Below are 27,472 nucleotides of genomic sequence, written 5' to 3' on the forward strand. Positions count from 1 at the left end.
ATGTTATTGTATCATTTCTACTTAAAGAGTCCATATATTAGTGATCTCATATGATATTTGTCTTTGTCTGACTTCACTTAGTGTGATAATTTCTAGGTTCATCCATATTGCTGTAGATGGCATTATTTCATTCTTTTTGTGGCTGAGTAACAATCTATTGTATATATGTACAATATATACACTATATATATATATATCTTCTTTATTCAATCCTCTGTTGATGGACATTTTTGTTGCTTCCATGTCTTGGCTGTTGTCAATAGTGCTTCTGTGAACACTGAAGTGTGTGTATCTTTTTGAATTATGGTTTTCTCCAGATATATGCCCAGACATGGGATTGCTGGATCATGTGGTAGTTCTATATTTAATTTTTTGAGGAACCTCCATACTGTTCTCCATAGTGGTTGCTTCAGATTACATTCCCACCAACAGTGTAGAAGGGTTCTTTTTTTACCACACCTTCTCCAGTGTTTATTGTTTGTAGACATTTTGATGATAACCATTCTAACTAACTGGTGTGAGGTGGTACCTCATTGTAGTTCTGATTTGCATTTCTCTAATAATTAGTGATGTTGAGCATCTTTTCATGTGCTTTTTGGCCATCTGTCTTTGGCGAAATGTCTATTTAGATCTTCTTACCACTTTTTAATTGGATTGCTTTTTTAAATATAAAATTGTATGAGATATGTATATAATTTGGAGATTAATCCCTTGTTGGTTGCTTCATTTGCAAAGATTTTTTTCCCATTCCATGGGTTGTCTTTTTCATTTTGTTAATAGTTTCCTTTGCTGGGAAAAGCATTTAGGTTTAATTAGGTCCCATTTGTTTATTTTCATTTTTAGTTTCATTACTTGAGGAAGTAGATCAAAAAAGATATTGCTGTGATTTATGTCAAAGAGTGTTCTGCCTATGTTTTCCTCTAGGAATTTTGTAGTGTCTGGCCTTAATGTTTAGGTCTTTAATCCATTTTGAGTTTTATTTTTGTGTACGATGTTAGAGAGTGTTCTAATTTCATTCTTTTCCATGTAGCTGTCCAGTTTTCCCAGCACCATTTATAAGCAACCATCTCATCTCCACTGTCTATTCTTGTTTCCTTTGTTGTAGATTAATTGACCATATGCGTGTGGGTTTATTTCTGGGTTTTTGATCCTGTTGCATTGATCTATATGCCTATATTTTTGTGCCAGTATCACACTATTTTGATGACTGTAGCTTTATAGTATAGTCTGAAGTCAGGGAGCCTGGGACCTCCAGCTCCATTTTTCTTTCTCAAGATTGCTTTGGCTATTTGGAGTCTTTTGTGTTTCCATACAAATTTAAAAAATTTTTGTTCCAGTTCTGTGAAAAACACCATTGGTGATTTATTAAAGATTGCACTGAATCTGTAGATTGCTTTGGGCAGTATAGTCATTTTGATGATATTGATTCTTCCAATCCAAGAGCATGGTATATATTGTCATTTGTTTGCTGGTAACTTGATTCTGGACTTCTGCCTCCAGAATTATAAGAAAATAAGTTCCTGTTGTTTAAGCCACCTGGCTTGTGGTACTTTGTTACAGCATCCCCTGGTTGTGACAACCTCAAATGCTTCCAGATATTGCCAAATGTCATCTGGGGGCAAAAAGCCTGTGCTTGAGTTCTTCTTAGGGTACATGTTGTCCTAGGCTACTCCACTTGGTTACAGCAGAGCTGAGTAGTTGTGACAGAGACTGTGTTGCCTACAAAGCCTAAACTGTGTAACATCTGACCCTTTACAGAAAAAGTTGGCTGACCCCTGATTGAAACTATCCTATGGCACCCCTGAAAGTCTGCTCTGGGGCCAGAGGCACATTGAGCAAAGTCTGGGGCTGCAGAATTGGTCCATGAACTGCAGAAGATGGAACTAAAGATGAAGGTGAGGATGCTGGTGTGCAGAGGGGGACAAAAGCTTTCCTTGGAGACAGCTGGCCAGCAGTGCACCTTAGACCAGAGTCCATCTAGGTGTTCTGACTTCAGAATTGTTGATCTCAGCCCTTATTCTATTTTTTTTTATGAAGTGAGTGATTTTATTTTTTTCTTCATTCACGTTTTATTTTTTTCTGAAAAATTTTTTTAATTGTTATTTCCTCAAACACACTTTATTTTTTCCACTGTACAGCATGGAGAGCCAGTTACACATACATGTATACATAATTTTTTCTCCCATTGTTGTGCTCCATTGTAAGCATCTAGTTCTCAGTGCTACACAGCAGGATCTCATTGTTAATCCATTCCAAAAGCAATAGTTTGCATCTGTTAACCCCAAGCTCCCAATCCCTCCCACTCCCTCTCCCTCCCCCAAGGCCACTACAAGTCTATTCTCCAAGCCCATGAGTTTCTTTTCTGTGGAAAGGTTCATTTGTGCTGTATATTAGATACCAGATATGAGTGATGTCATATGGTATTTGTCTTTCTCTTTCTGACTTACTTCACTCAGGATGAGAGTCTCTAGTTCCATCCATGTTGCTGCAAATGGCATTGTCTCATTCTTTTTTATGGCTGAGTAGTAGTCCATCTTCCTAATCCAGTCATCTGTTGATGGACATTTGGGTTTGTTTCCATGTCTTGGCTATTGTGAATAGAGCTGCAATGAGCATGCGGGTGCATGTGTCTTTTTTAAGGAAAGTTTTGTCTGGATATATGTCCAAGAGTGGGATTCCTTATTCTGTTATTTCCTGCCTCTTGTACCACTATTCAGTGCAAGTGTTGCCTGGGTTGTACATCTTTCGTTGGATCAGTTGCTTCCTTGTACCAAGTTGTGATTGTTAGGGAGGTTCTCAGTTTCCCCAAGTTCAGCCTTTGTGTTACATGGAGCTTTAGGCTATTCCCTCATGGACTTGGTTATTTGTGCTTCCATGGTCCCAGGTGTTCCAGTGGCTTGCTATTGTGAGCATCTGTAGAGTGTTGAAATGCATGCAATGGGAGCCTTCTTTCGTAAAAATGCCTTCTGCAAGAAATGCCTGTAAAGTCTTTCCCAGTTGAGAGTCTTGAGAAGGGTTTTACAGACATCTTTGGGATGGAAGATTCACGTGTTACTTGAAACCTCTATCCTCTGCATTATTTCCTGTCTCTCTCTAGCCCTCAACCCCTCTGGTTACGGCAGCAGCAATTTAAAGCTGTCCATCCATCCCCCTTGATTGGCTTGCTTTTAAGACCTAACAAGTCAACCCCTGTTCCTTCAGACTCTGAGGTGGTACAGAAAACTTTGTAGAGAAAACCAAAAGCAAAACCTGATTGAGACAGTTGTTTGAGGTTGAATGTGTATACCTTCAAAATATATGTTGGTCTTAAATCTCTACCCCCAAGTACTTGTGGATGTGGCTTATTTGGGAATATAATCTTTAAAGATGTACTCAAAGTTAAGTTGAAGTTGTTAGGGTGGTGGACCCTAATCCAATATAAGAAGTGTCCGTATAAGAAGAAGAAAAGAGACACAGAGACAGACACACAGGGAGATTGCCATGTGAAGATGGAGGCAGAAATTGGAGTGATGCTTCCACAAACCAAAGAACACTAAGCATTGATGGCTGTCATCAGCAGCACGTACAGAGGCATGGGACCAGTTCTCCCGTTGAGTGCCTGAGAAAGAACCAACCCTGCTGACACTTTGATTTCAGACTTTCAGCTTCCAGAACTGTGAGAGAATAAATTGCTGTTGTTTAAAGCCACTCAGTTGTGGTACTTTATTATGGCAGTCCTAAAAAATGAATACAACAGTTACTATGGAAAACATGTATTTTTGCATCTTATGCTGTTCAGTGTGGCTTAGCAATCAAGTGGCTTTGAAGTCTGACACACTGTTGGTATTTACCAGTCTTTGTATACTCTTGTATCTCCCTGTACTTTTTCTTCCTGGCACTTTTCACAGCTTGTCACATATACGTGTCTTTGTAATTATTTAATCACTTCCAAGGCCACTAAATGTAAGCTCCATCCATGGCAAACAACAGGTATTCAATACCTAAGTATTTGTTGAAAGACCTTGGACTTAACATTTCTGAACCTCGGTTTCCCAATATGGAAAATAGACATTTTAATGGTACCTACTTCATTGATGATTGGGAGAATTAAATGAGATATTATATATGCAGCACAAGACATAGCATGGTGCATAATAAATGCTGGTCTGAGTATTTTCTACTTGACTCCTTTCCTGGATCCTTCTATAAAAGTCTCCGTGGCACATGGAGCTTTGGGCACACACGCCTGCTCTGCATCTTGGCTCAGCACATAGCCAGCTTGTATAACTTGTTTTGACAACCCCAGGTGATGATTTGTCATTAAGAGATATGGTTGAAACTTGACCTCCCCAGAGAAGTTTCCATGGTTTCTAAGACCTCATCCATAAACAGCCCTGAAGACACAGAAAGAACCTTCCTTGAAATTGCCATTAAGGCCATACTTGTCACCCTGGGAAAAGCTAATGGACAGAAACATGTTGATGTGTTAACAGTTTGAGACCTCTCCCTAAGAAAACCTTTTAGCTGCTGAGGGTTCATTCACCTTAATTAAAAATTATCCAGTGGATACATCTCTTTCCATCACTCTGTGGGCACACACAGTGTTTTGTGGTTTTTTTTAAAAAGGAAATTAAATTAAAAAACTCATCCTTCTTCAAATAAATCCTTTGTTTGCTTTATTAAGCAGAAAAGCCTGCTGGCTATTAGTTGTCAATTGAATGCGGGTGTTAATTAAAATAGCCATGTGCAAGCCGTCCTCAGGATCAGGCTGCCACTTGGGACCGCCTTGTTGAAGACGGTTCTGAATTGCAATACATTATCCATGATGTGACCATTTGGTACCTCCCTGGGGCACAAGAAAGAAGACTTCAGATTAAGTTTGCTGTATAAATATTGCACAGCTCGTTTGAAAAAAGTGGTGAGACACATTCTTAGTATAATGTAGAAGAGGGTCATGGCCCATAGGTCAGATTCTGTCCTCTGTTTGTTTCTGTGTGATCTGCGTGAGCTAAGATCAGTTTTATGCTTTTAGGTGGTTGAATATAATCCGAAGAATAATATTTCATGGCACATGGAAATTATGTGAAATTGAAATTTCAGTATTCTTTTTTTTTATTGACGTATAGTTGATTTACAGTGTTCTGTTAGTTTCAGGTATAGCACCATTGTTCAGTTGTATATACACACACACAGAGTTGTGCAGTTATATATATGTATACATACATAATATATGTATCATACGTATATATGATATATGTATTTTCTTTTTAAGATTCCTTTCCATTATAGGTTATTACAAGATATTGAATATCGTTCCTTGGGCTATAAGTAGGTCCTTGTCATTTATCTATTTTATATATAGTTGTGTGTATCTGTTAATCCCAAACTCCTAATTTATCCCCCCCCTTTCCTCTTTGATAACCGTAAGTTTGTTTTCTATGTCTCTTAAGTCTGTTTCTGTTTTGGAAATAAGTTCATTTATATCATTATTTTAGATTTCACATATAAGTGATATCATATATATTTGTCTTTCTCTGTATGACTTATTTCATTTAGTATGAAAATCTCTAGGTCCACCTGAGTGTTCTTGAATAAGGTTTTATTGGTACCCAATGAACTTTCATTTACTTTTTGTCTATGGCCCATCCCTAGTTTAAATAATCATGGTGACACTGAAGCTTGACTTGAAGGGACATGCACACATGCACACATGCTCTGTCCCTTCTCGCATCTCTCTAACAGGACTGCCTTGGCACCAGACATTCCCTGGTGTGTGTATCCCTTGGAGGTTGAAACAGTATCATCAGTGTAAACTCATCTGTGGTCTTATGAGCAATGTACTTTATATGTTGAAGCTGCTGCTCGAGGTGTGTCAGGAATCAACTTTGACCTCTCAGAGATGCAGTTGCCCCCATCTCTGTTCATGTACCATCATCCCAAAGGAAGAGAAAACCAGCTTTGCCCCATGGAGTCCAGGCAAGGGAACATGAGAGCTGGGAAGGAAAGAGGCACCGATTATGGGGAAATGAGGGTTAACACCCCACCTTGTTGTCTTATAGAAGGGCCAGGTCTGTCTTCTTGAGCAACTGTCCTGAGACCCACTGGTCTGCATCCCTGTAGAGAGTTAATGGTGTGCGCTACCTGGAGGTGGGGAAGCAAAACTGCACCTGATGCCATGGTAACTGAGTCCTAGGGCCAACTCTGAGCAACCTGGGAAGTAGATGATGTGTGTTTTTGCCAAACGCCTATGCGCTCCCTGGAGCTCATGTTAAGTACCCTTCTTGTGCTTCCCCTGCTGGCCTGAGGTTTCCCTGCCACCTCTACAGACACTGAAGGGGGACCAAGCCAAATCATTCTCCCCTTCCGTGGCCTCATGCTGCTCCTTTGCCACTCAAGATCTCAGTGTCTCAGTCTTCGTTCTTTGTGCATATTGCATTTTCTCATAGGTTATTAATTTGGCAAAGCCATGTGACAATAAAACGCCAGTGGATAGGAGATGGATACATTTTATTATAAAACAAATGTGGAAAGCAATATACTTTAGATATTAGGTGACTGTGCTCTGGGGTCAGCAACCTTGAATCAAATTATAGCTCTGTTTCCCACCAGCTTGTATTTGCCAAGCTTACCAATATCTTGGAACCTCGCTTGCTTTCTTGAAAATGGGGTGATGAACAATGTTTGATAGAATGGCTTTGAAGAACAAGTGATTTTGGGTAACTGCCGAGCACAGTGTGAGCTCAGAGTGAGTCATCTGTAAGTGGAACATGATAATACTGTTACTGTATTTTCAGGTAACTAAGAGCTTTTCTATGAATTTATCTTGGAATGTGAAGCATCTGAACAACTTAGACTTAGGAAGGTCATAGGAGCCATTGCTGACCTTCCATGGAAATACATGCATGTGGAAACATACATATACACATTGGTCATTAACTTCAAAGACCTTTCCCTGAGCCCAGTGTAATTGGAATGGCAGCTTTATATGACCGGAGGTCTCACTCACAGCATCGCTGAGGGCTGATGTTGTTCCAGGTATTGTTTTCAACCTAGTTCTTCCTTTTCATTTATTGTCATAAAATCAAGCAGTCCTCCCATACTTTCTTTTATTTAGAAAATACTGATCCATCACCCACTGTGTGTCAGATTAGACTAGGCCCTGTCAGCAGAACAGACAAGGTCTATTCCACAGTCCACCTGGAAGCAAATAGACAGTAATCAAATCATCAAGACAGATTTACATTTTTAAAGACCCATCTGGCTGCAACGAGGACTGTGGATGGAAGGCAATGATGGAGACCCATGAGGAACCTCACAGCCCCTTGGGACCAGATGATGGTGGATCACATGGAAGTTGTGAGGTAACACAGAGAGAGATGGACGTGTCAAGGAATGATCAGGCGGTAACGTCGAGATGACCGGGTCAGGGATTGGATGTGGAGATTGAGATGGTTAGGAGTGACCTTCTGGCTTCTACCTATGAGCCTTCAGGGAAAGAACTCCAGAAAAAGGCCAGGTTGTGAGCTGAAGGTATGCATTCCATGTGGACATCTGGTGGGGTGCTAGTTTTATGGGCCTCAGAGGAATTCTCCCTGCTGTTTGGCACGTTCAGCAAAATGCATCTCTTCATCTCCTGGCCTACACATGTGCACTCATGCACAGGTTATATTCATCCTTCAAATAAACATCGTAAGAAAAAAAACAATCATTGCCTGTTCTGTTGGCATCAGCTGTCATGGAGAAAGTAAATCTGATCCCTCCAAGAAACAAAACTTTTTCTAGAATCTCCAAGATATTTTCTAAGCCCCAGACGATCCCTGGGTTCTTCGATTCGGAGTCCCAATACTGCCACTACGCTATTATTCCCTTAAGCAAAACAGTCACTGAACGTGCTTGAGTCTGCTGTCATGTTAGAGTAAATCCACTCTGGTTCGTATGAGCTAAGTTATTTTGCTTTTGCTGTAATTAGGCAGTCCTTAGCAAATTGGACTATATTTTTTTGTCACTTTTATTGAGGCATAATTTACACACAGTAAATTAACCAGTTTTCAGTGTACAATTCAATGAGTTACGACGATGTCGGTGGTCTTGTAACTGCCATCACAGTGGTGGAATAAAACATTCCATCAGCCCAATGAGTGTTTTCATGCCCCTTTACAGTCAGTCCCTTCTCACCATTCCCTGATCACTGCCAACCCTTGACCTGCTTTCTATCCCTATAGTTGTGCCTGTCCTAGAATTTTATGTAATTGAAATCTCTCTATATGAAAAGTTTTCTATCTCCTTTCACTTAGCATAATGCTTTTGAGAGTCATGTTGTTGCATGAATCAGCAATTCGTTCCTTTTTAATTCCTAAGTAGCATTCCATTGTATAGTTATATCACAGTTCCCAACTGATGGATGTTTGGGTTCTTTGTAGTTTTGGGCAGTTATGACTAAAGCTATGGCAATGTCCCTATACAAGTCTTTATGTGGAATTTCATATCTTTGTAATACATTCCTAGGGGTGAAATTACTAACTCATAAGGTAAGTGTATGTGATCTTAAGAAGAAGCACTCAAACTGTGTTCCAAAGGAGCTGTAAAATTTTGCATTCTCCCTCAGCAGTATATGATGATTTCAGTTTTTCCACATTCTCTACAATAAGGATTTCGGTTTTTCCACATCCTCTCCAATAATTTTTATTTATGGCCTTCCACAGGGTGTGAAATGGCATCTCACAATGGCTTTAATTGCATTTTCCTAGTAATTATTTAGGTCAAATATATTTTCATATTCTTATTTGTCATCTTCTGTGTCATTTGGCGAAGTATCTGCTCAAATCTTTTGACTATTTAAAATTTTTATTTACTTATTTTTTTTTATGCCATGTAATTGAATTTTAAGAAGTCTACATATATTCTGGATACAACTCCTTTATCAAATATGTTTTGTAAATATTTTCTTCTAGTCTATGGCTTGCCTTTTATTTTCTTCCAAGTGTCATTTTTTTAGTTTTTACCTGTTATTTAAAAATTAAACATTTTAAATTGTGGTAAGATACACATAATGTGAAATTTTCTATCTTAACCACTTTTAAGCGTACAGTTCGATAGCGTTAATAAGTACATTCATGTTATTGTGCAACTCATCTCTAGAATCTACCTAATATCTTTTGAAGTTCAAAAGTTTTTAAAATTTTGATGAGGTATTTATCATTTGTTCCTTTTGAATTTTATAGTGTTAACTAATCCTTGCCTATTTAAGTAGACTCTGCTAAACGCAAGGATTTTAAGATTTTTTTCTTTATCTTCTTTTGGAAGTTTCATACTTTACCTCTTACGTATACATCTGTGGTCTATTTTGAGTTAATATTTGCATGTGGTGTGGAAGGGTCTATGTTCAGTGTTTTGCAAGTGGTTATCCAGTTGTGCTTGGATCATTTGTTAAAAAGCTGATCCTTTCTCTAATGAATTATCTTGACATCTTTGTTGAAAATTAAATGACTATGCGTATATAAGTCTACTTATGGACCCCCTGTTCTGTTCCATTTGGGGGTGTGTGTGTTTATGCAGACAACACATGGCCTTGAAAACTTCAGTTTATAGTCAGGCTTCAAATGAAGACTGTAAGGTCTCTAGTTTTGTTCCTCTTTTTATAAATTGTTTTTACTATTCTACACCTGTACTTTCATTGCAGTTTAGAATTAGTTTGTGAATTTTTCCAGAAAGAAACTTGGTGGGGAATTTGGTGGGAATTATTGACATCTTTAAAAAATATGTATTTTATTATTATTATTTTAAAGACAATTTTAAAGGCCACTTTCTGTTTACAGTTATTACAAAATAATGTCTATATTCCCTGTGTTCTGCAGTACATCCTTGAGCCTAGCTTAAACCCCATTGTTTGTACCTTCCACTCTCCTACCCTTATCATGGCCCTCTCCCTTCTCCTCACTGGTAACCACTAGTTTGTTTGCTGTATCTGTGAGTCTGCTTCTTTTTTGTTATATTCACTAGTTTTTTTTTGGTATTTTTTAGATTCCACATGTAAAGGATATCATATAGTATTTGTCTTTCTCTGTCTGATTTATTTTACTTAGTGTATGTAACACCCTTCAGGTCCATCTGTGTTGTTGCAAAGGACACGACTTCTTTCTCACGGCTGAAACGTTTTTTATTGTGTGTCTATCTTCTACATCTTCTCTATCCATTCATCTGTTGATGGATACTTAGGTTGTTTCCATATCTTGGCAAAGGCAAATAATTGGGGTGCATATATCTTTTTGAATTGGTGTTTTAGGATTTTGTTTTGTTTTGTTTTTTGGGTATATATCCAGGAGTGGAATTGCTAGGTGATACGGTAGCTCTATTTTTAGTTTTTTGAGAAACCTCTAATACTGTTTTCTACAGTGGCTGTAGCAATTCACGTTCCCACCAACAGCGTATAAATGTTCCCTTTTCTCCACATCCTTGCCAACAGCTGTTATTTGTGTTCTTTTTGATGATAGCCATTCTGACAGATGTGAGGTGATATCTCATTGTGGTGTTTTTTTTCATTGATAGTGTTTGTTTTTGTCTGTGCCCACGGCATACAGAAGTTCCTGGTCTAAGGATCAAACCTAAGCAGTAATAACACCAAATCCTTAACTGCTGGGCAGCCAGGGAACTCCTCCCTCCTTGTGGTTTTGATTTGCATTTCCCTGATGATTAGCAGTGTTGAGCATCTTTGCATATGCCTATTGGCTATCTGAATTTCTTTGGAAAAATGCAGTTTTTCTGCCTTTTTTTTTTTTTTTTGTCTTTTCTAGGGCCACACCCATGGCATATGGAAGTTCCCAGGCTAGGGGTCTAATCGGAGCTGTAGCTGCCGGCCTACACCACAACCACAGCAATGCCAGATCCCAGACACATCTGTGACCTACACCACAGCTCACAGCAACACCAGATCCTTAACCCACTAAGCAAGGCCAGGGATTGAACCTGCAACCTCATGGTTCCTAGTCGGATTCGTTAACCACTGAGCCATGGTGGGAACTCCTTTCTGCCCATTTTTCAATCTTGTTTTTTTGATGTTGCGTTGTATGAGTTGATGACAACTTAATGACAACAACAACAACAACAACAACAATAATAATAATGGATCTTATCATCAGTGGACATGGTATATCTCTCCATTCATTCAGATATGTTTTAATTTCTCTCAGAAGTGTTTTGCAGTATTCAGTGTATAGGTTTTACACTTAAATTATCACATTTTTAAGGCTACTGTAAATGGTATTTTTAATTTTCTTTGCGGGTACATAAAAATACGAAATCAGTACCTTTGTATACTGATCTTATATCCTGTGAACATGTTAAACTCACTTATTCTAATAACTTTTTTTTTTTTTTTTTTTTTGGCCTTTTAGGGCCACACCCGTGGCATACAAAAGTTCCCAAAGCTAAGGGTTGAATTGGCGCTGTTACTGCTGGCCTACACCACAGCCACACAATGGAAGATCTGAAATATATCTGTGACCTACTCCACAGCTCATGGTAATGCCAGATCCTTGACCCACTAAGCAGGGCCATGGAGCGAACCCCCATACTGATGGATGCTAGTTGGATTTGTTTCCACTGAGCCACGATGGGAACTCCCGGTAGATTTTTTTTGTAGATTCTTTTTTTGGAGAAAAGTCTGGTTACAACTACTTGTTTACATATTTTTTGTTTTATTTGTTACAATAGTTACTTGTAAAATAAAAATAACATCAATTAAAATACAATATCAATATAAGCCCCTTTAAAAATGTGAAACAGTGTGGAGGAGTATAAAGTAAAGAGAGAAATCATTCAACCATCCTAATCTCATGCCCTAGAGATAAACTGTTTTTAACTTACCATACTTATTTGTTATGACTCTTCACACGTATTTGGATAGATATATATGCATACTTTGAGATTCTTCTACAAATTGCTCTTTAAATTTAACAGTAATATATTTAACAGCTTAATGTATATTTAGTATAGACTACATATATAATATGTACGTATATTTATATGCAGTAATCTAACAATAATATAGTTTTCTTTCTATATGTCTATCTAAGCAGTCAAGGACTATAAGAATTTTGTGGGCTTTCTGGAACCTTATAACTTTCTCACATTGGTTATCTTTGTTGCTCCCTTGGCTGTTTCCTGTAGAGAGCTTAGTAAAATTCTTATAAGGGGGAATGGGTCCTTTATTGCAGATGATGAAACTAAGACTTAGTGAGGTCAAGTGGCTCTTCCATGTCTGTACCCCAATATCCCCAGAGTAGTCAGGAAAGGAGGGAACCCTGGGGTGGCTGTGTCCCACTTCATAGCCAGTCGTGGGAGAGGAATCCTAGACACTAGTGTTAGTGGAGCAGCTGGAAAAGGGTGAGGAGGGCCTGAGACTGTTTTGTAGTTTTCTAAGAATTTTTCTATGTAGACAATCATTTAGTCTTCAAATAAAGCTAGTTTTCTTTCTTTCGACATTTATGCATATTTCTTTCTCTTTCTTGCTAGAACTCCCAAGGACCGTTAAATAGGAGTGGATACAATGGTCATCTTTGTCCTGTTCCATGTCTTCTAAGAAAAATATTCATTCAGTCTTTTCCATTAAGTATAGTGTTAGTTGTATTGTTGTAGTAGATGTGTTTTATCAGGGTTAGGAAGTGCCCTTTTATTCATAGTTTACTGAGAATTTTTATCAAGAATGGGTGTTAAAATTTTCGAAAACTTTTTTCTGTGTCTACTGAGGTCATCATATGGTTTTCCCTTTTTAGGTGCTAATACGGCGAATTACATTGACTGATTTTCAAATGTTAATCCAACCTTGCATCTCTGGCATCAACCTTACTTGGTAAAGATATATTAATCCTTCAAATACATTTTTAATTTGCGGAAAAGTTTAGGAGATATGTTGCATCGTGTTTTTTGAGAAGCATTGATTTCATGGTATTCAGATAAAGATATTATGTTTTTGTCTGGTTTGGCATCAGGGTAGTAGTACTGGCTTCATGAACTGAGCTGGGGAGTGTGCCCCCCCCCGCCTCCCCCAGGTACATTGGCCTTATTTCATCCTTAAATGTTTTTTTAGAATTCATCAGTGACTACCTGAGCATGGAGATTTCTTTGCGGCATAATTTTTAGCTACTAATTCAGTTTCTTTAATATATATGGGACTGGAAGTTCCCAGGCTAAGGGTCGAATCGGAGCTGCCGCTGCTGGCCTATGCCACAGCAATATGGGATCCCAGCTGTATCTGTGACCTACACCAGAGCTCACAGCAATGCCGGATTCTTAACCCACTGAGCAAGGCCAGGGATCAAACCCACATCCCATGGATCATTAACCACTGAGCCATGAAGGGAACGCCAAGTAGCTTCATTCTTGATATTAGCAAATTGTGTCCTAATCACTATTGGCTTAAGACTTTTTGGATTTTATTGATTTTTACAGGAAAGCAGCCTTTGGTTTCTTTGATTTTCTGAACTGTTTTTCTCTTTTCAGTTTCATTGATTTCTAATCTTTATTATTTCCTTTATTTTATTTTGGGCTTGATTTTTTTTCATCTTTTTTGTAGTTTCTTAAAGTGGAAGCAAGGGCCTTTGATCTCAGCTCTTTCTACTTTTCTGTAAATTTATATACATAAATATAATAGCATTTTACTAATTCCTTTTACTTTATAGGAAAATATAAAGTATAAAATCTTACAAGTATCTCACGAATTTGAATATATATTTATTTTCGTTTTTTACTCAATTCAAAATATTTTCTAGTCTCTATTATTATTCTTTGACCGATGGGTTATTGAGAACTGTGCTGTTTATTTTCAAATGTTTGGGGATTTTCCAGACGTCTTTTTGTAATTCTGTTATTGATTTTTAGTTTAATTCTCTTGTGTTTAGGAAATACACATTTGTCAAAGACTGTTTTATGGTCCAGACTCTGGTCTATCTTTGTAAATATTCCGTGTGCACTTAATAGAGTTTGTGTTCTGCTATTATTAGGTGGAGTGATTTATTAATGCCGTTTAGGTTAGGTTGGTTAATAATGTTTTTCATATCTTCTGTACTTTTACTGATTATCTGTATACCTTTTTTATTCATTATCGAAAGAAGGATGTTGAAATCTGTAATTATAATTGTGGATTTGTCTGTTCTTTTAGTTCTACCATTTATTGCTTCATCTACTGTGGTGTTCTGTTATTAGGTTCATACCATTTAGTATCTTTTTATCCTGTTGATGAACTGACCACTTTAACTTTAGGTAATATCCTCCTTTTTCACTGGTAATATTCCTTGTTCTGAAACTTACTTTGAGGTAAATATCACCATTACTTCCTTGTTTGGATTAGTGGTTGCACGCTGTATCTTTTTTCCTATTTTTACTTTTCATTTTTCTGCCTATTTATTTATTTATTTGTCGTTTTAGGGCTGCACCCATGGCATTTGGAGGTTCCCAGGTTAGGGGTCTAATTGGAGCTACAGCTGCTGGCCTACGCCAGAGCCACAGCAACACCGGATCCGAGCCGTGTCTGTGACCCACACCACAGATCATGGCAACGCCAGATCCTTAACCCACTGAGCAGGGCTAGGGATCGAACCCGCAACCTTGTGGTTCCTAGTTGGATTTGTTTCCGCTGCACCACGATGGGAACTCCGTGCCTTTATATTTAAGATGGAGTTTTTAATGTGTATACTGACTATCCTTTTGTCAGGAAATCTCTGTGATTATATTATACTCTTTTTGGACATATCATCAGTAGTTTAAATGTGCAGTCCTTTGTGAACGAGCCACCCACTTGATTCTTCCAGCTCTAGTAAGCCTCCCTGGCACAGAACAAGTGTTTCAGTAAGCAGTAGCGATCTCTAATGTCATCAAAATATCTCTTGTGAAGCTGAAACCACTTATTGCAGATGGAGTCTGGAGCAGCGTGTATCAGTCGGTGCAGGCCAGTTGATGCTGCTGCAGCAGGTGGGCCCCCACTTTCAGTGTCTGTAATCAACAGATCTCGTGCTACATGCACTTACTGCGGGTGGAGTCTGCACTGCACACTGCACACTGGTAGGGACTCCTGGGGCATCTGCAGGCAGCACAAAGGTGATGGACTTTCTTGTAGACCAAAGCCAAAATCTTGCCCTTCTAGACCCTGTGCATCAGTGTGACAGATGTTTGGACTTCTTGACTCAGTTCAAGTGGTAGCCCTCTTAGCACAAGCCCCGGCTACCAGCTCAGTGAGTCATGCCCTTCCTCATGCTCCTAGTGCACTTCATTCGTGCATTAATACTGCTCACCAGATGGTTCTAGTCCTCCCTCTAACCCCCTTGGAATTAAACATGGCCATGTGACTTCCACAAATCAAACTGAGTGAAAATGATGTGATCATTAAGAGCTAATGAATAGTACTCCAGGCTCCCTTTCCCTCTGCTCTGTCAACCAGCACTGTTCCGGGCAGTGACTGCTATGTCAGCCTGGGTCCTGGATTCAGAAAAACATTAAGTGGAAGTCATGGACATGTGGCATGGACACTGAGAGTTGGGGCTTATTTGTTGCAGCAGCATTGGCTGGCCTGTACTAGTTGATATATTCTTTTTTTTTTTTTTTTTTTTTTTTTTGTCTTTTTGCTATTTCTTGGGCTGCTCCCACGGCATATGGAGGTTCCCAAGCTAGGGGTCAAATTGGAGCTGTAGCCGCCAGCCTACGCCAGAGCCACAGCAATGCAGGATCCAAGCCGCGTCTGCAACCTACACCACAGCTCACGGCAACGCTGGATCGTTAACCCACTGAGCAAGGGCAGGGACTGAACCTGCAACCTCATGGTTTCTAGTCGGATTCGTTAACCACTACGCCACGATGGGAACTCCCAGTTGATATATTCTGCTCTAGACTCTCTATATTGTAATAATTCTGTGTACATGTTCATTTGTCCTCTTAACAGTGAACTTTTTAATAGCAAAGACTATGTGTTACTCACTTCTGATTCTGAAGCTCCCAGCACAGGCCAACATGCATTCATATATGTAGTAATTATTAGCATGAACTCATATATAAAAAAATGAATCCTTATTAATTAAATGTTGACTGAATAAACCTTACATGTGGTCTATTTGAAAAAATAAATAAATGGAATTTTTTTTTTTTTTTTTTCTTTTCAGGGTCATACCCGCAGCATATGGAGGTTCCCAGGCTAGGGATCTAATCAGAGCTGTTGCCACTGGCCTATGCCAGAGCCACAGCAATGCCAGATCTGAGCCATGTCTGTGACCTACACACAGCTCATGGCAACAGTGGATCCTTAACCCACTGAGTGAGGCCAGGGATCGACCTCACAACCTCATGGTTCCTAGTCAGATTTCTTTCTGCTGAGCCACGACAGGAACTCCAAAAGGAGTTTTTTAATTGTTGGAATATGGTTGGATCTTTTTATTTTATCCAATCTGATGAACTCTGTCTTTTAATTGAGGCTCTTAGACCACTTTTATCTAATGTAAGTATTGGCATGATCGTATTCCAATATGCAGTCTTGTTATTCATTTCTATCCATATCTGATTTTCATTTGTTTTGGCTTCTTTTTCTAATTTCTTTTGGATTAACTATTTTTATGGTTCCATTTTTTATTTTACTGTATTGGCTATTCATTTTTGTCATTTAAAAATAGTTATTCTGGGAGTTCCCGTCGTGGCACAGTCGTTAACGAATCCGACTAAGAACCATGAGGTTGCGGGTTCAGGCCCTGCCCTTGCTCAGTGGGTTAACGATCCGGCGTTGCCGTGAACTGTGGTGTAGGTTGCAGACGCGGCTCGGATCCTGTGTTGCTGTGGCTCTGGTGTAGGCCGGTGGCTACAGCTCTGATTAGACCCCTAGCCCGGGAACCTCCATATGCCGCGAGAGCGGCCCAAGAAATGGCAAAAAGACAAAAATAAATAAATAAATAAATAAATAAAAAATAAAAATAGAAATAGTTATTCTGGTGTCATATATAGTAAACCCCAGAGTAACTATTTTTAACTAAATTACTTTATCACGGTGCCTTTTCAAATAATATTGTAGCATAAGAACCTTGCAACAGTATATTTTCATTCTTCCCTTTTAAGACTTGAGCTATTTTTATCATTCCTTTTACTTTTCATATGGTCTAAACCCCACAACACATAATTGTTATTTATACTTTAAATAGTCAAATTCTCTTTTAAAAAGATTTATAAAAGTGAGAAAAAATGCCTTCTATATTTACCTCCATATTTAAGGTTTCTGGTGCTTTTTCTTCTTTATATAGATCCTAATTTCCATCTAGTCTTATTTTCGTTCTGGCTGAATGAAGTGCTTTCTAACTATTTCTCCGTACATTGAGATACTGGTGATAAATACTCTCATTGTTACTCTGGGAAAAAACTTTTCCCACTATTATTTTTAAAGATATTTTGATTCTCTTCTAGAATTCTTGGCTTAGAGACTTTTTTTCCTTTGTAATTTACAGGCACTACTATGTTGTCTTTTAGCTGGCACACTTTATGATAAAAAGTTTGTTGTATTGTCTTTGTTCCTCTATATGTAATGTGTATTTTTGTCTCTGTCTTTATCAGTGATTTCCTATAATTTTAATTATTATATTAATAATATATACATAGTATTATTTTTCTCAAGGTTTGTTGAGCTACTTGGGTTTATAGTTTTAATCAAAATTGTAAAATATTGGCCATTACTTATTTAAATATTTACCCATTTTTACTTTTTAAACTTTTTTTTTTTTTAGCTATTTCTTGGGCCGCTCCCACGGCATATGGAGGTTCCCAGGCTAGGGGTTGAATTGGAGCTGTAGCTACCGGCCTACACCAGAGCCACAGCAATGCGGGATCCAAGCTGCATCTGCAACTTACACCGCAGCTCACGGCAACGCTGGATTGTTAACCCACTGAGCAAGGGCAGGGACCGAACCCGCAACCTCATGGTTCCTAGTCAGATTCGTTAACCACTGCGCCACGACGGGAACTCCTAAACATTTTAAAATTATAGTTCATTTACAACGTTGTGCCACTTTCTGCTATACAGAAATGTGACCCAGTGATACATATATATACATTACCTTTCTTATATTATCTTCCATCATGGTCTATCCCAAAAGACTGGATATAATTCCCTGTGCTGTACAGCAGGACCTTGCTGCTTTTCCATTCTAAATGTCATATTTTGTGTCTACTAACCCCAAACTCGCAGTCCTTCCACTCAGATTTTATGGGACTTCAATTGCATGTATGATAGTGGTAGGCTACTAGATACTGTTTTACAGCTCACTGGAGCACTGGTTTTTTTTTTTTTTTTTTTTGTCGTAAATCTCTTTGCTTAATTTTGGAAAGTTTCTATTTCTGTATCATCAGATTCATTAATATTTTCTTCAGCACTCTGTAATCTGCTGTAAATCCTATCTGTTTTTCATCTCTAGAAATTTGAGTTTTTATTTATAGCTTCCATTTCTCTCAGGTCCTCCTCTACCTTTTTGAACATAGTATCTGTGTAACAACTATTTTGTATCCATGTTTGTTAGTTCTGTCATCTTGGTCATTTCTAGATCCACTTAGATTCATTGGGTTTTCTTCTGGTTGTGGGTTGTATTTCCTCATTTCTTTTCATTCTCCATAATTTTTTATTGGATGTCTGATATCGTGACTATTATGTTGTTGGTTGCTGGATTTTTATCATAGTTCTTTGATTTTTGTTGAATGTTGTCTTCAACACATTCAAGTTACATGCAATCAGTATGATTCTTTTAAGATTGACTTTAAACCCAAATTAGTGTTGGTCCAGAGCAACCTTTAATTTAGGGCTAATTTGCCTCTACTGCTGAGGCAATGCTCACCCAGTAATTCTATCCAGTGCTCCATGTTTCCACACTGACTGAATGATTTCTAGCTCTATGTGTTGCGGAAACTGCAAAAAACCGTGGCAATGGAAGGAGACAAACAGCACTCGGAGATATGGAAAAGCAAGGTTTATTCAGCACCGGTGCCTGCTCAGAGGAGTCACCTCCGGAGTCTGAGCACCAGGTCTTTGTTCTCAGTAATTTTTATACACTACAAGGTCTTGATTTTCCCATGTAAGCATCCCGGACCTCCCCCCCATCCCCAAGCAGACAGTATTCCTCCCTAAGAAACTGAGCGGGCAGGGCAAGGTTACAGAAGCGGAACTGATAAGCAATGTTGGGAACATGATTAGCAGGGCTGCTGGCTTGGACATAGGGCACACAGTTGTTACATTATTACAAGAAGGGTGGTGTAGTGAGGAGCATAGCTGGAAAGGCTTGTAGCTGCCTTCTTAGCCAAGGGGTTGTTCTTTAGTTAAAACTCTATTTCATTTGTTTGCACATTAAGTTGTTCTGTCACTCCTCTCTGGTTATTTTTTCCTGGCTCACATATTTTTCTCCCATAGAGGTTTAGATCAATACTTAGCTGAAGACTCAAGGAAACCCTCTACCAATCTTAAGAAATTTCTGCCTGTACAGTTCCCCCCTCTTTAGTATTTTGTCGTGTAAATCCCATTTATTTTGACCTCCTCAAACTCTAAATTCTATTTCTTCAACTCAGTGGAACTACCAGGCTCTGTTTGATGTCCCTTCACTGAACTCTGGTCTGGAATCCCTCTCCAGGAAGTAAAGAAATTCTAAGGCTCACCTTTTTTGTTTCTTTTCTTTCAAGGGCTCCTGTGTTGCTTGTTGTGCAGTGTTTGATAAAATATAAACATACATATTGTCAGTTTATAGTCATGAGAAAATGTGCCTTGGGCACTCATCATAAGCCAAGAGTAGAAGTCATAGTTGTTACTTTATTTGCATACAGCTGTAGCTACAGGTAAAAGCCATCCATTATTACATAGCTTACTCTAACATTTTTTAAAATGTCAAAACATTTTGTTAATGTCAACGTTTTGTTAATGTTCAACTTTCAGCTATTTTTCTCTTTTGGCAATTCTTACTTTGGGAGGGGTAATGGCTTCATTAGAGAATTCATGGACCTCTTCCACTAAAATATGCACATGGTCAGGCATACCCATTAACTTGGAAATTAAAAGGGACAGAATAATCAGAATCTCCCCTGTAAACCTTGCAGGACTATCTAGGCTCCAGGTGAGAAACTACTCTAAGTCATATTAGCTTTGTTTGTTACTTTGGTGATCAGAAAAATTCATAATTCCTACTCTACCCTGCCTTACCTTGCAAGGTTGTTGTGAAACTTCACACTGGCAGCGTCAAAGTACTATGAAAGGGTTATGGAAACACTGCATTTTTTTTGGTGGTGGTTACTGTTACTGTTGTTACCGTCATTATGACTTAATATTTGAAATAATTTAGTTTCTTAACTTTACAGGAAACTTATACATATGCACACCTAAATGTGTACACACATATGCAGACACACACATCAGTTATTTTCTAAAAAGGACTTAACAATCGTATAACCACCTATTTGCACTGAAAACATGGCTCTTCTTCGCTGTTTTCTTCCCTCAGTTTTGTAATCTCCTGGCTGAGTAGTTGACCAACACATTTATACAGTTTTTGCATCGATTTACAAAGTAAGTGTTGTATAAAGTGCTTTGTGAAATTCATTTTTTCTGTACTATTAAAATCAATAAAGATGCAATTTATAGAATAATCTTTTTCAGATATGTGTCTGAACTGTTACATTTTGGGATGCAGTATTGGCTATGTTCTTTAGTAATGCAAGACCTTGCCCGAGGTTCAGCCTAGTCCTGTGCTTTTTTCTTCCTTTCCCAGCCTCTCTTATCAAGATAGAAACCATGGCTGCATCTGCACCCAGTATCCCATTGTATTTCTGCTGTGCCCATCTTCATGTTATGCCATTTCCTTCTGACTCAGCTCTGTATCCTCTCCCTTGCCATTTATTGCTGTGCCCCATCCCAGTTACCTGAACTCTGTTTCTCCTCCTCTTCAGGTAACTGAATCCCTTTCAACCTTTGGATTCAGTGTGGGGCACACCTCCTCCAGGGAGGCTTCATGATCACCTGGACCCATGGCCATCTCTCTCTCCTCAGAAGTCCTGGACTATGAACTCACGTGTTGGCTTACTCTAGTTTGAATTGAACAAAAACCTCCAAAACATACTGTTAAATTTTAAAACATTTAAAAATGACATGGTTAGTCATGCCATTTATCATTTAAAAGCAAATCTCACAAAAATCTGTATATTTCTCTGTATTTGTATTTATGGAATATTTATATTTTCTTCTAGTAAAATGGAATATCACATCTAGACAAGTCAGTGAGCAAGGTGACAATTGGATGCAGTCAAAATTTATATCTAGGTAGTTCCCATCGTGGAGAAGCAGAAATGAATCCGACTAGGAACCATGAGGTTTCGGGTTCCATCCCTGGCCTCACTCAGTGGGTTAAGTATCCGGTGTTGCTGTGAGCTTTGGTGTAGGTCACAGACTTAGCTCAGATCTGGCATTGCTGTGGCTGTGGTGTAGGCTGGCAGTAGCTCCGATTGGATCCCTAGCCTGGGAAACTCCAGATGTCACAGAGCTTTTTAGGGCTCTAAAAAGCAAAAAAAAAAAAAAAAAAAAAAAACAAAAAAAAAAAAACAAAAAAAAAAAAACGAACTTTCTAAAATCCCTTAGGAAAGAGGAACTTTGGGGTCAGACAGTCTGTATTTTAGTAAGTCGGACATTTCGTAGTGTTTCAATATTGTTTCCTGCTGTGTTGGAGCAGATTATTCTTTCTCTGAGCAGCAGATGAGGATGGCAGCTTGCATTTAGGGGCTGCTGTACAAGCAAAAAGAAGTATGTATCTTTAAGATACATACTCTGTCTCCTCCAAAGCTGAGACCATACAGTGTTTCCCCGCGTTGGCATCTAAACATTTAGGTCAGGACAGTTGATGCTGGGAGGCAGCTGTGCAGGATTTAGCATCTCTACCTCACTGCCCTGGATGTGTACTGTCACCACTCACTTCACTGTACAATGAACCATTCATCCAAATATCTCCCAGTGCCTCCCAGAGGGCATTACTTGAATTGTCTGAGAACTGCTGGAGTAGGATCATATCTCCCAGCTCATTCTACTCTTGTCTAGGCACATGTTACTGAATGCACTGGCCATTGAATGGAGTCACCTGCTCTGCTGATTCAAGTAGGATTTGTTTTTCATTTTTTCTTTCTGGTCTTGCTTAATTGAATTCATGTAGCCTATCTGCTCAAAGGGTGTCACCCTACTGTTTCAGTTAGCTCTTGCTTTATAACAGACCATCTGAAACACAGTGGCATAAGAAAACCCCAACTACACAGGACCCAGTGACCTGCTTCTGCTTCACAGTGTCTGGGGCTTTGGATCAGAAGACTAGAAAGGCTGTGTGGGATTCAGGGGCTCGGGGCTGGAATCATCTAGAGGACTTTTTATTTTTTTGTCTTTTTGTCATTTTCTCGGGCTGCTCCCACGGCACATGGAGGTTCCCAGGCTAGGGGTTGAATCAGAGCTGTAGCCGCCGGCCTACACCACAGCCACAGCAATGCAGGATCCGAGCTGCCTCTGCAACCTACACCACAGCTCACGGCAACACCGGATCCTTAACCCACTGAGCAAGGCCAGGGATCGAACCTGCAACCTCATGGTTCCTAGTCAGATTCGTTAACCACTGTGCCACGACGGGAACTCCTAGAGGATTCTTTATTCACTTGTCTGTCTCCTGGCTCCTTAAGGATAATTCAAAGACTGGGTTCAGGTAGGGCTGTCAATCCTATCCGAAGGGGCCGGACCACCTACACATGGCTTTTGCTCTCCAAGGTTCAGTGGCTGGGGTCCTGCAAATTCAACTGACAAGGTGAAACTGACAGCACTAACAGCCTGAACCCAGCCCAACCCCAGATTGGGACTTGAACACAGGTGCTGGGACTTGAACTCAGCCTAAACCCAGATTGGGACTTAAACCTATGGTTTTAAAATTAGAATTACTCACCCTGTGTCTGGACTCACTGAGGTTCAGGTTCTTCATGTCTCTGTGCAGAAGGAATTCAGCGAGAGACAGCGATAGGCAAGAAATAGATTTATCAATATAGGACACTTGCGAGAGGTGCAGGTGGGCAGGCAAGGAAGCTCTGCCCTGAGGATCCGATGGGCTACAGTTTATCCTCCAAGGGGAGTGGGGGTTGGAAAAGCCCACCTCTTCCTTTCTGGGAGTAGCGGCTCCTCCTGGTATCCGGTAAGGTGTGTATTCAAATCAGCAGAAGGGTGGTCCTCAAACTCTTGCTCTTGGTCTGAATCTGAATGCAGGCCTCATCCCATTCCCCCACCCAATGACCTGAGGCAATTCTCCCACTTCCACTAGTGAAGCAAACCTGCCTTGTTCTGATGGCTTTTTTTGAGCAATTTACTAACTTATCTCCCAAAGTCCCCTAGATTTCTCTATCTATGGTCCTTTATTGGGACTTCTACAACTACCTGTGCCTACTCCAGCCCTATCAAAGGGACAGATGAACAAGAGAAAAACAGTTCATTAACACAGGAAGTGCACACACGTAGGAGAAACTCAGTGCTGAGTAACTGAATGGGGTCATTAAGACCTTGGAGTTTATATAGCATCTTGGCAATAAAGCAGCACATTTGTAAAGAAGTGTTAAGACAGAGGAAAAGGAATTTAGGCCTTTAGGGCTACAAATGATGGGAAGGTAAATATATGGGGGAAATTAATGGAAAAAGAGGACTATTTTAGAAAGGCTTGCTGTGTCCATTCCTCTCAGTGTCTTCTCTGGGCAAAGAGTCTAAAGTTGTTACTGAAACTTGGTCTCTGCCCACTGGCGCTGAATACAAACACAGAGACGGAGACCCGTTTTGGGTGAAGGAGAAAAAAATAGCTTTATTACTTTGCCAGGCAAAGGAGGGTCACAGCAGGCTAATGCCCTAAAGACTGTGTCCTCCCTTTGGGAGAGAATAGGAAGGGGTTTTATAGTTTAGGAGTGGGAAGTTGGGCCACAGATAAGGATCAGAGTAGATGCAAGCTTGCATTGTTTTTCAAAGCTGGTGTTAAGTGGTTCCAGGACTGGTTCTGGTGTGGTGGTCCTTCTTTAGGAATGAGGAATGCCTCATTAACATCTTGCATTTGTTGGGGGTTTTAGTTCGGCAGAAGAACTCAAAAGATGTTGTGTGTATTCTTTGAGAAGGGACTAGGACCCTGCCCCAGGGCTTCACTATTGTCTCTAGACTGAGCCTCCCTGGTCTCTGCATCCCCTCCCTTCCCTGATTAGCAACTGTTTGAACTCAGGGAAGGTCGAGAGGCTGAATGCGGCCCCTTTCCTAAAAAGCAATGGGGAACGTAGGCGATTGTGCCCAGGAGCCCCACAGGGCCCTGCTAGGTTTCAGTCTCCTCTCTGGAGATTGAGTCTAAGCCATTATTATGAAAATGGGGAAGGCAGAGAGGTCCTTCCCTTCTCTTCTCCTCCCCCACTTCTCTCCCCTCTATTCTTTCTCCCTGGTCTTCAAACTGGTATATTTTGGAGTGGCATGTTCTGATCCCCTACAGCTTCCTCATGTGGCTTGGGGTTCCTCACAACATGGCAGCCTCAGCCTAGTGAGCAGAAGCTTCACGGTCCCTTATGACCCAGCCTTGAAAGTAAGTCATGCACCACTACTTATGCAAACTCTGTTGTTAGAGCAAGTCCATAGCTTTGGTTCAAAGGATTTCTGCCTCTGAAAGATATTGATAATGTGCAGATAGCAGGGGAAGTAAGCGACAGCCCCCAGTTACAGAATGATGTGTCTGTGTTGACCGTGAGGGAACTTTCTCCAGTGAAGATATGATTTACTCTTTATCTGGTGAACTGAACTTGGACGATGGAATGCCTCGCTGATTCTCATATCAGTCAGTTGGCTAAATCTAGCCTTTAGATGTGTTTATCCTGGCCAGTAGATTGAGTTAATATTCAGAAAAGTTCAGTTAAGCTATTTGAAGCCATTGGTAAATTCAGGCAGAGAAGTTAAATCAGTTCCTCAGAGGAGTCAAAAGCTTATCTTCCTTGCATCTCTTTGACATAAATGTGCTGTCCCCAGTGTTGGGGAGATGGCTCAGATTATCACTGTTGGAAAATGAGACACATGAACACGGGGAGATCTCGACGAGGCTCTTTACTTCCACAGAAGGGCGCGGGTGCTCCGAAAAGTACATGCATCGAACAAAGATTCCTCTCCTATTTATCCCCAATGCAGGTGATGTACCTGTCCCCTTCCCATTGGTCAGGTCAGGGCTAATTTGAAACAAACTGTTGCTGGGAGAAGAGGGAAAGCGAGGGGGGTCGCAGGAGGGCGTTTCAGCCGAAAGGGGGGCAAAATGGAGTCACCAAGATTTCCTTTGATAGAAAAGACATTGTGTTACTTTCCAAGGCACAGTGGTATGATTGACAGAAGCAGTAGTTGTGACAATATTAAAAATAATGGAGGACATTGAAGAATTTTACAGGTATTATCTCATTTGACCCTCACCACAATCTTATATGTTGGATTTTTGTTATTATTCCCACTTTACAGAAAAGGGAACTGAGGCCCGAAAGTGTTAACTTGCTCAAGGCCACCTAGCCAGCACATAGAGCTGGCTCCTGAGGCTGTCTGGTTTACCCATCGGGCTCTTACAACCCCTTCTGACTACAATCGCTTCTTGAGCATCCGTTTTCCATTGATGCAGACCAATCCTGTAACTGTGAAGGTGGGAGGGGGGTGTGGCTAGCTAGAAGTCATCTGCCCATTGAAACCCCCTTCCAAACAAAATAGGGCTCTTTACTCCATGTTCAAGTTAAGTAGGTGATTAAATGGGTTTTATTTTGCCAGCGGTTAATGAGGATTGAATTAAACTATGCTGTTACAGTCTGTTCCTTTGATGCTGGGTCTCCCTTTGACTTAGAAGGCAGATAGCAGTGACAATTGCAACATTATGTAAATGACCGCAAGGAAAGGGGTTGCTGTGGGCAACCTGGGAGTTTCAAGAACTGGCTCTGTTCTCCATGTGTTTCTGCCTCTGGCTTCCCTTCAAAATGCCCTCCAGCCTCACCTGACCAAATCTATTACTCTTTATCTCTCCTTCACCTGAATTGCTCCTTCTTGATGGCTCTAGGGTTGGGGCCATTTGTCCTTCCTTTTTGCAGCTCCATTTAGACTGTGCCTTTAAGTTCTTCCAAACATCTCATACATTATGGACACTGCTGAGCTTCCCTGGGGCTCTCCAGCCGCCTCATTACCCAAGGCCTATCTTTGATTCACTCAATTTATAGTCTCCGGTATGGAGTTCCCTTCATGGTGCAGCGGAAATGAATCCAACTAGAAACCAAGAGGTTTCAGGTTCAATCCCTGTCCTTGGTCAGTGGGTTAAGGATCTGGTTGTGAGCTGTGGTGTAGGTTGCAGACGTGGCTCAAACCCTGCATTGCTGTGGCTGTGGTGTAGGCTGGCAGCCGTAGCTCTGATTCAACCCCTAGCCTGGGAACTTCCATATGCCATGGGTGCGGCCCTAAAAAACAAACAAGTAAAATAAAGTACAGTCTTTTGTGTATACCTTCTGCTTCCACCCGCTCTGGGGAATGAGCCAGGGTGCAGTGGGCTGGAGGGGGAGCAGGGTTAATGAAGTTTTGCGTGCTGGTAGCCATATGCCCCATATAGAACTCAAAGGGCAAGAGGGGGGAGAGTTTCATATCTGCCCATTTGCCCTATGGGTAGGGGCAGTTACCGTCTTCTCTGAAGCTAGGGTTCAGGGTTTGGGACCTGGGCTTGGGCTTGGGGTGGAGAAAGGGGGCTTCAACTCCATTTGGAATTCGATCGGGTAGCCTCCCTGGGACAATTCGCCTAGAAAGGGGGCATGAAATACCCCACGTGAAGTTTGATGAGTGGAGGTGAACACAAGGACCTTGGAGGCCCTTTGCTGGCTACCAGAGCTTTCATCTCAAGATGGTTCTTGAGGGTTAGATTCTGGGAACACTTGCATAACAATAGAGTAGGAGAATTAAATTTGCAAAAGCCAAGGCTCAATCCTTTCCTCCTTCCTTTCTTGCTTGCTTCATGCCTTTCTCCGCACAACACCCCCTCCTTCTCCTTTCTCTTTCCAGAGTGGATATTCTTTGGAGATGGCTGTAAAGTAATGGAGAAATAATCACATGAAAAGCACATCTACAGCCAGCGTTATAATAGTAATGGTAAGCACCACTCTCTTAACCCTTACCATTTCAGCAGTTGCTGACAACTGCCCCTAATAGCCCCAGGATACTGTACTATTATTCCCTATTGGTTTCCTTAGACCCTGACCACATATTAATCCCTAGCCTTTTATTAAAGGCTATGACTCTCCTGCTTAGGTGGCCAGCTGAGTCCTGAATGATACACAGAATCAATAGGTGGTAGACCTGGGGTTGCAGCCCAGCAGCCTGACTCCGGATGTATACATGTTAAGAGGTCCCCAAGGCTACCCCCTAGGTGCAGGGGTTTGCCAGGAGGGCTCACAGGACTCAGCACATAGTCATACT

At 40.4% G+C, this 27,472-nt stretch overlaps 1 protein-coding gene across 2 annotated transcripts in view; it reads left to right on the forward strand.

Moving 5' to 3' along the window:
* KAZN (kazrin, periplakin interacting protein) overlaps nucleotides 1–27,472 on the forward strand; it is a 1,105,661-nt gene that overhangs the window by 168,985 nt on the left and 909,204 nt on the right. Inside the window, exon 2 of one of the 2 annotated variants that reach the window (XM_021097563.1) lies at nucleotides 27,059–27,145. The exons of the other annotated variant lie outside the window; for it this stretch is intronic. The gene's annotated coding sequence lies outside the window, so the exon portion shown is untranslated. The remainder of the gene's footprint in view (nucleotides 1–27,058; nucleotides 27,146–27,472) is intronic. 2 annotated transcript variants of the gene reach the window in all.

The sequence above is a fragment of the Sus scrofa genome, chromosome 6 (assembly GCF_000003025.6).
Source record: "Sus scrofa isolate TJ Tabasco breed Duroc chromosome 6, Sscrofa11.1, whole genome shotgun sequence".
NCBI lineage: Eukaryota > Metazoa > Chordata > Mammalia > Artiodactyla > Suidae > Sus > Sus scrofa.